A 16032-nucleotide genomic window follows, 5' to 3' on the forward strand; every position below is an offset into this window, starting at 1 on the left:
CTCTTCAAGAATGAAAGGTCCATAATGTCTCTACTTAAATATGGCACACGAAACATTCAGTTTAGGGGAGTGTCGCTGCAGTTGTACCATCTCGTAAGGGTTTTCTGAGCCTCAGATACGCACATTGTGTGTCCACTGAAGTGAAATGTTGATTCATCAATGAAAACGTCACGATTCAGAAAATCTTCATTTTCTTGCTACATCATTCGTTTGCTACATAGACAGGTAAACCACAGTCTGCAAGCTTTAGGGCCTGTAACAACTGCAAACGACAAGGACGTAGTTGTAATCGTTTCTGTAAAGCTTTCCGAACTGGAAATGCTAATCCACGACTAGCCTTCCGAACTGATTTCTGTGGGCTATGCGTGAAAGTCTCTCTAACTCGCTCAATACTCTTCACTAACGTTGGTCATCCTATACTATTCCCTTTGCAAAGCCAGCCGGTATCTTTAAACGAATGATGATGTTATAACTTTGAGGATCACAACCAAACTTTTAACGGAACGCACGTTGCACAGTTACTGCTGCAGAATACAAATTCATTTCGCCATTTTTTCTGGATGCAGCATAAATGACGAAATGGATATATCTGGGCAACCTTATGAATGTCCAGGAAACATACATACGAACGTATTAATGTACGTTGGGTCAGAAAAATGTAAACACTAGTATTTTTTATTTTGGTTCGAAGACCAAAGGTATGTTGACCTTTTATTATATACTTTTGAATACCTACAATATTTACAGTATGTACACTATTAATTATTGTAAATCATATTTAAGGCCTCATCACTGCTTTCGTAACTTCAAATTTTAAATCACTATTTCCAGATATAAATGGAGCAGCATATTCACTTCCAGAGTATTGCAATCAGTAATTTTCGATTTTTCTGAAAATAATGAATCTTGTATGTTAATGTGATTCATTGTTACAAAGTAGCTTTTGCTTTAAAAAGTGATCCTCCAGTGTGTCTTGATGTTTTAACGATATTCACCGATATGTCCACACGGCAAAAAAGAATTGTTCACTTTAAAACCATATTGTTAGTTTAATGTAAGATTTCTATCAACTCAGCGTAATTTTTTATAAGAGACAACCGTAGACAATTTTACACACAATTTTCAGAGACAAATATTATATAACAATTACCATAAACTTATTTGTACTAGAGGCGTGTAATGTAATTGGGAACATCTTGAAATCAAGATCAAAGATAATCGCATAGAATATTTTACGTGGTTGTTACAGTATGTATATGAAGTCTTAGTGGAGGAAATTACATATTTAAGAAATTTTGGACACCAGTATCTTATCGTTGGTATTTCAAATACTTACAGTATGTAAATAATATTGTATCCTTATCTTTTTCGATTTTCTTTAGACCTAATTATTGCCAAAAATTACTACTTTAGTTGTTATAAAATAGCAAAGATTCTTTGTATATTCCTGAATACAAAACAATATTTGTCTCAGGATCTCTATTAATTGTATTCATTACTTTACCCCTGTACGGTCTTTGAGGAAGAGCCGTAACCGCGGTATAGCCGAAAATAAAAACGACTGGTGATGTACCTTGGGGGAGTCTCGTAGAACGGGGTCGTCGAGGTCCTCGGCCAGGGCAGCGGGGAGTCCAGGATCACCAGAAGTCTTGTGTAGGTCTTGTAGATGGAGAGCGGTGGACAACAAGGGGAATGATTCACTCCGAGAGGGTAAATAAAGTAAACTATATTGACTTGAAATACATAAAAAACAAAATAGAGCTGTATAAACGTGAAAACTGTGCATGTATTGGGGTGGAATGCGGGGCAGCAGCGTGTGTCCAGTACGCCGCCTGCGGAGAGAATAAAGAGCCGCGTCTTCTTATCTTGAAGGGGTTGGAGAAGGGGCTGCGAGTCGGTGACGTCATCTCGGGCCAGTAACAACACCAGCCGTTAATTAAGAAATAAGTACTGAACATTCCCCCCACCCAAAAAAGGACATTTTTTGACCCAAGTAAAAGAAAAAAAACGTTTATGATTGAAAGAAAATTTACCATTCGTCATGAAACATACCTGAGTCAATTTATTATTAATTAAGAGCTGAATATGAATAGAAAATGGAGTTATATGTACACTAAGGAGATTATGATTAAACATTAGGTAAAACAACCAACTTATTTACAGGACGGGTTACAATACCTGACGGGGTTTTCACTTGGACCACACGAACAATGTTGTCAGAGCTAGGTAACACTTTGATAAATCCTACCTAGGGGGCCAAGTTAGAGGATCACTATTGCTAGAGTACATTAATACTAGGTCATTTTCCTTTACATTTGTAGTTTGTTCAGTCCATTTTGGGCGTTGGATTTGCGAGTGGAGGTAGTCTTCATTTACAGATAAAGGACCAAAACGTTTAGCAGACTGTCTGGATCGGATGTTATGAATGAATCTTAGTACATAACTCATTGCATTTTGTAGTTTAGTGAGTGAAGAAAATCGATTTATCCACTGGTACAGACCCGTTTGGTGGTATAACGTTAGTTGTTAGTGTATTGCTAAATGGTGTCTTCTTGATCTCAATTACTTCAGAGGAGCTTTTTTCCAGGTGATACAGGCCAAGAGGAAATTTCATTTAGTAGAAAAGAGGGGCCATGCCACCAAAGCGGGTGATCAAGTAAGCCAGAGGGCATCAGACCTCTAGTGCCACAATCTGCGGGATTGTTGTCTCCTGAAATGTGACGCCAAACATCAATAGACGTGCTTTCCGTTACTTTACAAACACGGTTTTGAAACGAAAGTTTCTAGAAGGTGCGGAGGTGTTCTTATCCAACCAAGAACATTCATTGAGTCTGTGAATAAAAAGATATCCTGATATCTGTAGTTTGGTGATAAGCTTCTGGTTAGCTTTGACCAGTTGGGAGAGGAGCAACGCTGCGCATAATTCCAAGCGGGGTATCGTTAGTGGTTTGAGTGGAGCAACTTTGGTTTTTAGAATGCAATAGGCTACATCCGGTAGTTTTGTTTTCACATTCGACCCTTAGATACAATACCGAGCACATGCCTTTCTGAGAAGAGTCTGAAAAACCTATGAGTTGGACGGATATGTACGTACTGAGGATATAGCGAGGGATATTTATTTGTGACATAAGTGGAAGTTCTTTGACAAATTTATCCCAAACAATGTGTAGATGTTTTGGGAGTGGATCGTCCCAGTCTAGTTTTCCAACCCATATTTGCTGAAGCAAGTGTTTTAGTGTGAAGATAACTGGACTGATGAAACCGTTGATCATCATACACTCGAGCAACTTGAGAGATAAGACATTTTGTTTGTGTCGGAGTTTTATTTACAGGGGCAATAGCGTAGTGAAAACAATTTCCGTGGAAGGGTCCCATTCAAGTCTTAGTACTTTGATGGAGTGAATGGATCCAAGGGGATGTGTGTCTTTCTCTCGTGGTCAGAAGGGATGGTGTTGAGAACGGAAACACTTGAACTAGACCATTTGTGAAGTTCGAAACCACCAGATACGCAGAGTTGATTGAGTTCATCAAACAAATTGAAGGGCTGCGTGTTCCGAAGAGGCACCACAGACGATGTCATCGATGTAGCAGGACGAGTTCAGTCAGCCGAGCCGATAAGAGCTCTCCGTGTAGTGCTCGTACCGAGTCAAGGTCAAGTCACCGCGTGCACGTGTTCTGTACACTCCGTGCGTGTTTTAGTCTGCCGAACAGTAACTTTGTATTCATTTATTGTGAAATGACACTCTGTGGCGTCTGCGGTATTGTGTGTAGTGATGCTAGCAGCATTAAGTGCACTGCATGTGAAAATAGTTTTCATCTTCATTGTGTGAAAACTGAGAGCGAGGAAAAAATCAAGCGGAATACCAAGGACTGGAAGTGTGCTTCGTGTAAAGGTAAATCATCAACCCTTGGAAGTGTGAAATCAAATATATCAACTTCTGATCCCTTGACGAAGGACTTCCTTATCAATGTCATGGAGAGTTTCAAAAAAGAGGTTTTTAGTGAAATAGCTGTTTTCAAAAATGAAGTAACCACGAGCTTTCTACATCTGTGCAGTATGTTTCCAATATGTTAGACGCATCAAACCTATTGATGGAGGAGATTAAAAAGAAGCTGACAGAAGTTCAAAATGAGAACCAGGCGCTGAAAGCAAAAATAACCAGGCCTTGAACAATGAAGTTGTGGGACTGCGGGAGAGGATGCGAAACCTAGAGCAATACACCAGGGTAAACAACATAGAGATCAGCGGTGTGCCACAGTCGAGGGGTGAAAATATCACAGATCTGCTGACGGATGTGGGAGCAGCGCTTGGTGTGGAGGTGAAGGAGACGGATGTGGCCGCTGCGCACCCGGGTGCCCTCCTACAGAACCGACCGGAGAGCCCTCCGTCATCGTCCAGTTCACGGCCAGGAAGATCAAGGAACAGTGGATGGCAGGGTTTCGGCAGAGGAAGAGTCTGACGGCTCGAGACATCAACCAGCACTTCCCAGTTCAACGTGTGTTTGTCAACGACCATCTCTCGCCGGAAAACAGCAGTTCCTCTCCAAACTGAAGCAGAAGGGCGGAGAACTCGACTACAAGTTCATCTGGTGCCGAGACGGAAAATTTTTCGCCAGGAAAGCCGAGGGTCAGTCAGTGAAGAAGATCAACTCCTATGAGGGACATGGACAGACTCAGTTAAACTTGTAAGTTGCACCTAAACGTACCGCATGTTCATAGATTAGTATTAACTAACTTAAGTAGTATGCAAACAACAACAAAACTCATATCAGATCGGCTTCAATAGTTTTTTCTTTTCACATAATATAATTTAAACAAGAATTTAATTTATGCCAATATACGAAGTATGAGGCAAAAATTTTGATAGCTTTTTGTTAGTCCTAAACCAAATTAAGCAGCAAATAAGTTTTATTGTTCTTAGCGAAATTTGGATTGGCAGTGACGAGGTTGAACTTTACAACATTCCCGGGTACAATGTATTCCACTGCTGCAATAATAACTTCCGGTCCGGAGGGGATAATTATGTTATGTTTTATCTAACATCAATGTATACAATTTAAACTTAAATTGTACAAACAGCTGATACTTTACTTTTAAAAATTTAAATTTGACGAATTATTTTTCAACATTTTTTGCATATATAGATTACATGGTTATTCTGAAAACGATTTTGTTGTTGAATTAGGCGATAAAATTAGAGTCAGTTGCTAATTCTACTATTCTGATTGGTGACGTTAACAAGAATATTTTTGATAATACGCCAAGTACAAATAATTATTTAAGTTTGCTGAGCAGTAATGGATTTGTGCAGTTTATAGATTCCCCTACTAGAATAACAGCTAATTCCCAAACTTGTATTGACCACATTTTTATTAGACACCGTAATATTTCTATGTTCAAGAGTAAAATATTTGACGTAGGTTTGACAGATCATTGTATGTTAGGCTTAAGAATAGTTTTTTCCGACTTTACAAAATCAGTATAGTCGTTTTAATGTAAACAATAACAATAACTTTCCAACCCTGGTAGATTTTGAACAGTTTTCGTTGAAGCTTGGTAATGTTGACTGGAATGTATGTTTTGCCTCACAAGATGTTGATGATAATTTTAATTGTTTTCTCGATATTATGAGTGATGTTATGGAAAACTGTACAACAATTCAAAACTCAAAAAAAATTGTAAACTTAATAAGGCCAGGTTAAGAAGTCCTTGGATTAACTCTAATTTAATTAATAAAATTAACAGAAAAATTAAACTTTACAAAATTTTTAAGTCCAGGCCATATGATAGGAATTTTTCTATTTTTTTTTACAATAGGTTCTGTAATAATTTAAAATTGGAAATCAGTGAAACCAAAAATAGGTACTATTCTGCAAAAATTGGCGAAGCTAAGGAGATACAGCCCGTCAATGGAAAATTGTAAACTCTCTAAGCGGGTCTAATGGTTAAAAACATCTGTTGATAGAATAGAACTAGATAACGGAGTAATCTTATCTGATCCTCGCATAGTAGCCGACACAATCAACAAATACCTAATCGAAGTACAGACGAGCAAATCGTCAAACGATGTCAATGAACTTAACTTAACTCCTAGACTTTCTTGTTTTTTTATTCTTCCAACAAATGAAAACGAAGTGTTGCAAATGATAAAAAAATTTAAAAAAATAAAAAAAATCGTCAGGTCTTGATAACGTTACTGTAGCATTAATTAAACACATCGCCCATTTAATTTCTCATGTTCTTGCCACAATTATAAATTTAAGTTTCGGTTACTGGTAAATTTCCAGAAAAATTAAAGTCCAGTGTAGTTGTGCCAATTTATAAGAAAGGGCGCGTCTATAAAATTTGACAACCTTCGCCCAATTAGTTTGCTTTCAGTATTTTCTAAGATTTTTGAAAAATTAATGAAAATAAGACTACTTAGTTATTTAAATAATATACATTTTTTTAGTGAGAACCAGTATGGTTTTAGGGAAGGTAGATCAACTGAAGATGCCCCTTATTTATGTTACAAAACATGATCTATTCTAGCTTGAACGAGGGTAAAAAATCTACCGGCCTATTTTATAGATTTTAAAAAGGCATTTGATTTAGTGGATCACAATATTTTACTATTAAAGCTGGAGTCGGTGGGAGTGCGGGGGTGTAGCCTTGAGCTGGTTCCGTAGCTTCCTCAAGCGGGCGGGAGCAGCGGGTGCGAGTTGGCCAGTCAGTCAGCGCTCCGCTACCTGTCAAATCAGGTGTGCCACAAGGCAGTGTCATATCTGCCATTTTGTTCCTAATTTTTATTAATGATTTATTAGAGCTCAAATTCAACGGAAGGGCTAGCGCGTTTGCTGATGATATTGCAATCTTTTATTCTAAAAAAAATTCAAAATTTTTGTGGGACGAAATTAATGAGGATCTTTTAATTTTAAGACGATGGTGTAAAGTAAATAGAATGTTTGTTAACGTTGATAAAACTAAATACGTAAATTTCGATTTTAATGAGTTCAACTTTAATCATGATTTCAAATTTCACGAATTAAGCTGTACAGGGAGCATAGATAATCTATGTGATTGTAAGTGTATAAAGAAGGAAACTCAATTTAAATACCTTGGAGTAATTTTTGATTCGAAATTAACTTGGGAAAAACATATTACTCTATTTGCAAAACAAACTTAAATCGACTACTAGAAAATTTTATTTTTTGCGAAACTTCTGTGATGAAAGCTTATTAAAAAACTCTTTAATTTTGCTCTGGTAAATTCTAGACTTCAATACGGAATCGTTTGCTGGGGAGGGGCTTTTAAATATTTAATAGAGAGGCTAAGAGTAATACAGAATCATTTTATGAGAATTATAACATACAAACGAATACGGGATAGCTCCTTTTCCCATTTTTTGTCAATTAAAGATGTTTGCCCACTACAGCATTTATTTATTTTTAAGGTTCTGAGACTATTATTACATTAAAAAGTTGGTAACTTGGGAACAACGGACCTTAATTATGCCACCAGAAGCATAGATCGTCGTATGTTCAGAGCACCAAAAGTTAATAAATCCATTTTTAAAAGATCATTTCTTTATAAGGGTCCGAGTTTTTTCAACAAATTGCCTTTCGAAGTCAAATTATCTGTAAATAGTAGAAATTTTTGTAACAAGCTTAGAACTTTATTATTTTTAAATGAAAACTGTAACTCATTTTACGAATAGTATACTACATAATTAGGTATAGGCTATATATTTATATAAATTTCCAATAATGTAGGTAATGTTTTATTTCACTATTCATATGTATATAGCTTCTGTAGTCTTTAGTATATATAAGTATAATAATTTTTTTATTAACCATTTGCTCTTGTAAATAAATATTAAGCATAGCAGTAGTGTGCAGTGGAAAATTTTCTGTTGAAACCATATCCAATGATTAGTGTTTAGATGCCACGGAGAGCAGCCAGGCTGATAACAACTTGTACTGTCTTTCTGGACTCAGATAACAATCATGTTTTGTATTGTTGTCCACTGACCACATTACTTGTAGAAGAGGTCAGTTAATTCCAAGTCAGTCTTATGTTTTGTACAATGTACTATTATGATGGAAAATAAATTCATTTATCATTTATCAGTTTAGCACTTCTGCAGCATTGGAGTAGTTAGGACCTTCGTCGAGAACTAGTTGCTTCAAAGTTCGAAGGGCGATGAAAGGGCTTGATGAGAGACCAAAAGTTAATCGTTGAAGTTCCCATTCTTGGACAGGGCCAGAAGGGTCAGAACGCCAAAACAAATGTTGGTATTTGCGGTCAGAAGGAGCAAACTTTTATGGCTCGATACATTTGTTTTATATCGCATGTCAGAGCGATGGGATGCAATCGAAACATAGAGATAAACAGTTCCGATGTCGGCTTGGAGCTTGGGTCCAGTCAACAGCAATTTATTAAGAGACTGATTCGTGTCACTTACTTCAGAGGCGTTAAAGACAACTCGAAGAGGTGAAGATGAAGATGATTCTTTTACAACACCGTGATGTGTGAGGACATATGGAGAGGGCTGAGGGGCGAGACACATGTGACCTAGGTCAACATAGTTTTGTAAATTGTCTGAATAATGAGTGTCCTTGGGGTCATCTAATTCAAGATTAAGATTATCCATCTGTTCTGAAAGGGCTTCAAAGTCTGAGTACAAAGACTTTAAATTTGAATACCAGCCGTTAATTAAGAAATAAGTACTGAACAACCCCTATTATAAGGCTCCTCAACTTGCGTAAAACTACTTAACTATAAGTACCTCAAAGAAGACAATTGCACAGCCTCCAAATATTTGCAGACATCAATAACATTAGACTAATTACATAAACATAAGTCATAAACGTAAGTCATATTATTTATAGCATACCATGTATGTTTAATTTTAACAACTATAAACAATTAAGTAGCTATCATCTATTAAAATCATCTATTTTAATTTAAATATTGACAAATAAATATCTGTACTGATAGTGTGAAATTACTCAATACAATTAATTCTATTCAGTTATCGTGTGTGAAAGGAAGGTTGCTGACATAGTTCCGTGTATCTCTGCTAGGTAGCGGTGAAGTATTGAGGTTATGTCGTGACTAAAATAGTAAATCGGGAATTTAGGACACTTAAATAGATCTATGAATTATATCAAAGAGAAACGTGACAATATTGTCTCTCTCTGTAGTTGCCTATTATCGGATTTAATTTTTTAAATAAATTACAATCACTGATCATTATGTATTCCACTACCCTCTTGGTTAGATCTGAGTATTAAAAATATAGTATATCCTGTTAGTTTTTGTGTATCATTGTCGCCAACTGAACTGATATACCCTCCAAGTTGTCAGTACTTTTTGCAGGCTGTACTGTTGTCGTCTTTACCTAGACGCAATAGCACAGCTGATTTGTTGATTGTCTGTGCGTTAGTGAAGCTTATGTTACTCAAGAGAATTGAGAATTTTAATTTTGTATCTCTGCGTGATAAATCTAGAGCACACTAACCTATACAGATGGCATTTTTAGCGTGTATCGTTTATATACGTTAAGGTTTATATTTCAAATCTGTTTCGCACAAGGATTGCAGTAGATGACGAATTTTTTATTGCATTTAATGATATGTTCAAGTTCAAAAGATCTTTATTCAGAGAATAACAAAGTTGAATACATGCAAAAAAATTAACTATGTAATTAAATTAATTATGTAAAATAGGTGAAGGAACTTTGATTACTAGAAATAAGTTACTTAATTATATGTTTATAGTAACTTATTGTTTTTTTTATTTTATGACTATTTTTACCTTATTACTGTATGTTTTAATTCATAATATGCATTATTGTATTGCAGTGTGGATCATTAGAGTGTCATACATATTATGCTGATGACATTTAGAGGCGTGTAGTAATTTAGAGTATTTTGAAAATAAAACCAAAGATAATCGGTCTGAATATGATTGTTGCAGCATGTATGTAAAAGTATAGGCCTAACTAAAGTAGATTGCATTGTTATATGATAGAAATTTGTGCATCTATTGCACCAGAACTTCTCGACGTTGTATTGAGTGGGTATATATGCAGTTACGTAAAAATTTAAGTATGGTTAAAACATCAAGTACTCACCGTAAAAAATTAAACTCCTTGGTTTCCTTCGGACCTAATTATTGTCAAAAACTACTACTCTGTTACTCATAACGGTATAGTTTCTTTGTCTATTTATGAATACAACAACATTTATCTCAGTATTTATATTGTATTCGTTAATTAACCCAATTATAACATTCCTCAACGTTAGTAACACCAATTTAATATTAGCCGTGCAATTGAACTTCAACGTAGACAATTGCACAGCCTCAAAAACTCCTCAAACAGTTTCAATTTTTTGCCTAACCATATCACATTGACTTAGCTAACTATGACTAGTACTTATTATTTACAACATTCCTTGCATGTTTTATTTAATCAACTTTAACCAAGCAAGATGCACAGTACGTTATCTTTGCTTAAAATTTAATTATTGACAATAATCTGACCTGATAATGTAAAATTACTTAATAAAATTGTTAAAACTTTCAATTTTATATAAGTTCTCAATATTTTTACATTATTTTAAATATCCGCTTAAGTATTTTACTCTTGGGAAGAAAAAACATACACTGTAGCGCCCTCTACCGATTACAATCGGAACTATAACCAGCCTACTGCCTCTGAGAAGAGCGCGCCTTGCGGCACATGCATGAACTACACTTTAGCCAAGCTGTCGTGGCCCTTAGGCTCTACACAACGTGGCAACGCTGTAGACCCGGACAGCACCCTTGACTGTGTTAGTTACACATAATGAGTTCGATAATGATGCATGAAACTTCACATGAGTTGTCTTAGCGATAGTGAACATTGTTTTGTACGTCTATCCTCATTTATATAAATGTTGATTTGTATTTCATATCAAATTGTATACAAATTATGTACAAGGATTTTCTACATACATTTTTATGGTTCTTAATTATAGTACTCCATAAGGTAACATCAATTTGTTAGTTTAGACTGTTTCAATCGGATCACAGAATGTTTTAATTCAAAATATACCTTGTTGTAATGTTGCGTTGATACTTAGAGTGTGCTTATAAGTTGACATCTAAGAATATATCATATAAGTAAACAAAATATTTTAATAATTTTGCAGACAAGCAAGCTGCAGGTTGAGAGAAAGAGTTTTATTTAATAACTACCATCTACGTTCGGTTATAATTAGTTTTGTGATGTTGTAATTTGGGATATTTGGAAATTAAACAAAAAATAATTGGTCTGAATAAATATGTGTAACTGTTACGTTGTGTATATGCATGTACAAAGTAAAATAATTTTTTTTTTTTTATGTAAAGGAATTCGATGCACTTATTGCTTCAGGTTTTTTGGACGGTATATTGTGTGGCATGTAGGCCTATGAGTTAGGCAATAATTCAAATACACAATGTAACAATTTCTATCCTTATCTTTCCTGATTTTATTTGAGTTAATCATTATTAAACATTATTACTCTTGTAGTTAAGAAATAGTACAGATTGTTGTTTATTTCTGAAAATATTTGTTTAAGAATTTTTATTGTATTCGTTACTTTATCCTCACTATACCACACCTCTACTTGTGTAAAACTATTTAAATATCAGTGACTAGCTGTGCATAAGTACCTCAACGAATACAATTGCACAGCCTCCAAAAGTAGATACTTCTGAAATATCGCAACTACCTTCTAATTAAGTAGATTACATATAATTAAGTAACTATAACTAGTAAGTACATTATATTTACAGCATACCGTTTATGTTTAATTTAATCAACTTTAACCAAGCAAGAAGTATATTATGTTGTCTTCTGTTATAATTTTAATTATTTACAAATATCTATTCCGATGATTCAAAAATTCCACTATAAAACGTTGTAAGTTTGGTTTTGATATAATTGGTCCAAATGATTATATTATTGTAATTTCCTCCGTAATATTTTATTTTGGGCAAGAAAGAAACGTAAACAATAGCGCGCTCTACCGATTACAATCGGAACTATAACCAGCCTACCACCCCTGAGAAGAGCGCGCCTTGCGGCACAAGCATGAACTACACTTTAGCCAAGCTGTCGTGGTCCTTAGGCTCTACACAATGTGGCAACACTGTAGACCCGGACATCACCCTTGACTGTATTAGTTCCACATAATGAGTTCGATAATGATGCATGAAACTTCATATGAGTTGTCTTAGCGATAGTGAACATTGTTTTATACGTCTATCCTCATTTCCTGTACACTTCGATTAGTATTTCATATCAAATTGTGTACCAATTATGTACAAGGATTTTCTACATTGTTTAATGTTTCTTAGGTATAGTACTCATAAGGTAATATGCTGTACACTTTCTAGTTGATACCAGTTGTTAGTTTAGACTGTTTCAATCAAATCACAGAACGTTTTAATTCAAAATATACATTGTTGTAATGTTACGTGGCTATTTAGAGTGTGCTTATCAGTTGATATCTTCGAATGTATGAAATAAGTGTAAACATATTTTTAATAGTTTTGCAGACACACATGCTGTATAATGAGAAGAAGAATTTGTAATTGCGAATATCTTGAAAATAAAACTAAAGATAATCGGCCTGAATAAATGTATATAATTGTTACAGTATGTATATACAAGTATAAATAAAATACATAACTTCTTTATATGAAGGAAATCAATGCACCCATTGCATATTTATGAGTTAGGTACTAATTCTATTTATTAATGTAAAAATTTCTATCATTATCTTTTCTGATTTTCCTTGAGTCAATTATTATTATCAATTAATAATCTTGAAGTTAACAAATAGTACAGGTTGTTGTCTACTTCTGAAAATGTTTGATTCATATTTTTTATTGTATTCATTACTTTATCATCACCACACCACAGCTCTACTTGTTTAAAACTACTTAAATATCAGTGACTAGCTGTGCATAAGTACCTCAACGAATACAATTGCACAGCCTCCAAAAGTAGATACTTCTGAAATATCGCAACTACCTCCTAATTAAGTATATTACATACAATTAAGTAGGCTAACTATAACTAGTAAGTACATTTTATTTACAGCATACCGTTTATGTTTAATTTAATCAACTTTAACCAAGCAAGAAGTATATTATGTTATCTTTACTTGTAATTTTATTTATTTACAAATATATATTCCGATATTTCAAAAATTACACTATAAAACCTTGTAAGTTTGGTTTTGATATAATTGGTCTAAATGTTTATATTATTTTAATTTCCTCCTTAATATTTTATTTTTGGCAGGAAAGAAACGCACACAAAAGCGCGCTCTACCGATTAAAATCGGAACTATAACCAGCCTACCGCCCCTGAGAAGAGCGCGCCTTGCGGCACAAGCATGAACTACACTTTAGCCAAGCTGTCGTGGCCCTTAGGCTCTACACAATGTGGCAACGCTGTAGACCCGGACATCACCCTTGACTGTATTAGTTCCACATAATGAGTTCGATAATGATGCATGTCACTTCACATGAGTTGTCATAGCGATAGTGAACATTGTTTTGTATGTCTATTTTCATTTATATAAATGATGATCTGTATTTCATATCAAATTGTATACCAATTATGTACAAGGATTTTCTACATTTTTTATGTTTCTTAATTATAGTACTCATATGAAAACAAATGACACAATAAAATCACAGAATTGTTTAATTCAAAGTATATACATGTTGTAATTTTACGTGGATATATAGAGAGTGCTTATAAGTTGAAATCTTCCAATATATTATCATATAAGTGTACAAATATATTTAACAATTTTGCAGACACGCATGCTGCAGGATGAGAAGAAGAATTTTATTTAATAATTAACATCGACGTTTGGTTATAGTTAGTTTAGTTTAGTGATGTTGTGATTGGGGATATTTTGAAAATAAAATCAAAGATAATTGGCCTTAATAAATATTTATTATTGTTACACCTAGATGCAATAAATTGCACAGCTAGCTTCGTTATTGGCTGTACGTTTGTGAGGCCTATTTCTCGACGTCTCTATTTCGCACGATATTTTAAATAAACCTTTTTTGTAGCCTTTAAATGTTCCACATAGCGTTACTTATATACAGGAAAGAATGTGTTCCATAATAATGCATGTCACTACATGGGAGTTGTTTTAGCGCTTGTGAGCATTGCTTTATTATACGTCTATATCTTTATTTATATTCATTTTTATTTGTTTTTCATATCAAATTGTATATCAATTTTGAACAAGGATTTTCTACATGTCTGTTTCTTAAATATAGTACTCATAAATGTGCTGTAATAATAAGGTTTTACCACACCTCTACTTGTGTAAAACTACTTAAATATCAGTGACTAGCTGTGCTATTGTACCTCGACGAAGACAATTGCACAGCCTCCAAATAAAAAGCATTCTGTTACATATACTACTGGCTAATTAAGTAGATTACATAAACTTAACTAACTATGACTGGTACATTCTATTTACAGCATACCGTTTATCTTTAATACAATCAACTTTAACCAAACAAGAAGCATACAACGTTCAACTTCCCTCATAATTTTATTATTGACAATAATCTGACCTGATAATGTTAAATTTGCCAAGACAATAATTATAAATTTGAATTTGATATATATGTCTCTAAACTTTTACATTATTTTAAACTCTTGCTTAAATATTTTATTTTTAGCAAAGAACAAACGTGCACAATAACGCTCTCTTCCGTTTACAAATGGAACTACAACCATCCTATCACCCCTGTACGTTAGTGAAGTTCATTTCTCGAGGGGATAGAAAAATTCAGTTTTTTCTCTTAGTTTAGGCCATGACAGTAGAATATGAATATGTTTTTAGCGATTATATTATTCAAAAAATTCAACAGCGCTCCTTCTTCTTGTTCTTCCTTGTATTTAAGGTTAACGAAATGTGCATTCAAGATGTATATAAACACGTTCAAAGAAATCACTGTCTATGTGAAGTTAAGAACACCATCTCGAGGTTATTTTATAATTAGTACTAACGCCGTTACCCATTTTTTCTATTCGGGAGTAAATAAAAATACTTTTGCATTCCATTATTTTCAACTCGTTGTTTGTCATAAACAGTTGTATACAGTAGGATGAGAAGGAACATTATATAATATAATATATATATATTTACTATTGAATCGTAAAAAGTGAGGGCTCTGTGGTGTAATGGTAGCACATTCACCCGGCAAGTGAGAGATCCGGGTTCGAGTCCCGGCGGAGCAAGTACTTTTTGCGATTCAATGTTTATTGAAATAAATTAAATTCGGCTATTGCCATTTATACAAATTTAATGAATGTAAATAAAAGTCATTTGACAGGTATTTGGTCTTCCGATCATATGTTAGTTTGGTTATTTAAACACATATGTGAAAGAAACGGCCAAATACAAAATAATTGAATCGTAAAAAGTGAGGGCTCTGTGGTGTAATGGTAGCACATTCACCCGGTAAGTGAGAGATCCGGGTTCAAGTCCCGGCGGAGCAAGTACTTTTTGCGATTCAATGTTTATTGAAATAAATTAAATTCGGCTATTGCCATTTATACAAATTTAATGAATGTAAATAAAAGTCATTTGACAGGTATTTGGTCTTCCGATCATATGTTAGTTTGGTTATTTAAACACATATGTGAAAGAAACGGCCAAATACAAAATAATTGAATCGTAAAAAGTGAGGGCTCTGTGGTGTAATGGTAGCACATTCACCCGGCAAGTGAGAGATCCGGGTTCGAGTCCCGGCGGAGCAAGTACTTTTTGCGATTCAATGTTTATTGAAATAAATTAAATTATATATATATATATATATATATATATATATATATATATATATATATATATATATATATATAAAAACTTCCTCTGATCTGGTATCGTTACATTGATATGGTATGGTTGTATTGGTTTGGTTGATGGTATGGTCGTTATTGATTGGTATCGTTATTGGTTGGTTTTCTTGATATGG

At 34.3% G+C, this 16032-nt stretch overlaps 1 non-coding gene across 1 annotated transcript; it reads left to right on the forward strand.

Annotated features, from left to right (window-relative positions):
* The first annotated feature begins 15485 nt into the window (after nt 1-15485).
* Trnat-ggu lies at nt 15486-15556 on the forward strand. The gene has a single exon. It is a non-coding gene; the product is annotated as a tRNA-Thr (tRNA).
* Nucleotides 15557-16032: the final 476 nt, after the last annotated feature.

The sequence above is a fragment of the Homalodisca vitripennis genome, chromosome 6 (assembly GCF_021130785.1).
Source record: "Homalodisca vitripennis isolate AUS2020 chromosome 6, UT_GWSS_2.1, whole genome shotgun sequence".
NCBI classification, from domain to species: Eukaryota; Metazoa; Arthropoda; class Insecta; order Hemiptera; family Cicadellidae; genus Homalodisca; species Homalodisca vitripennis.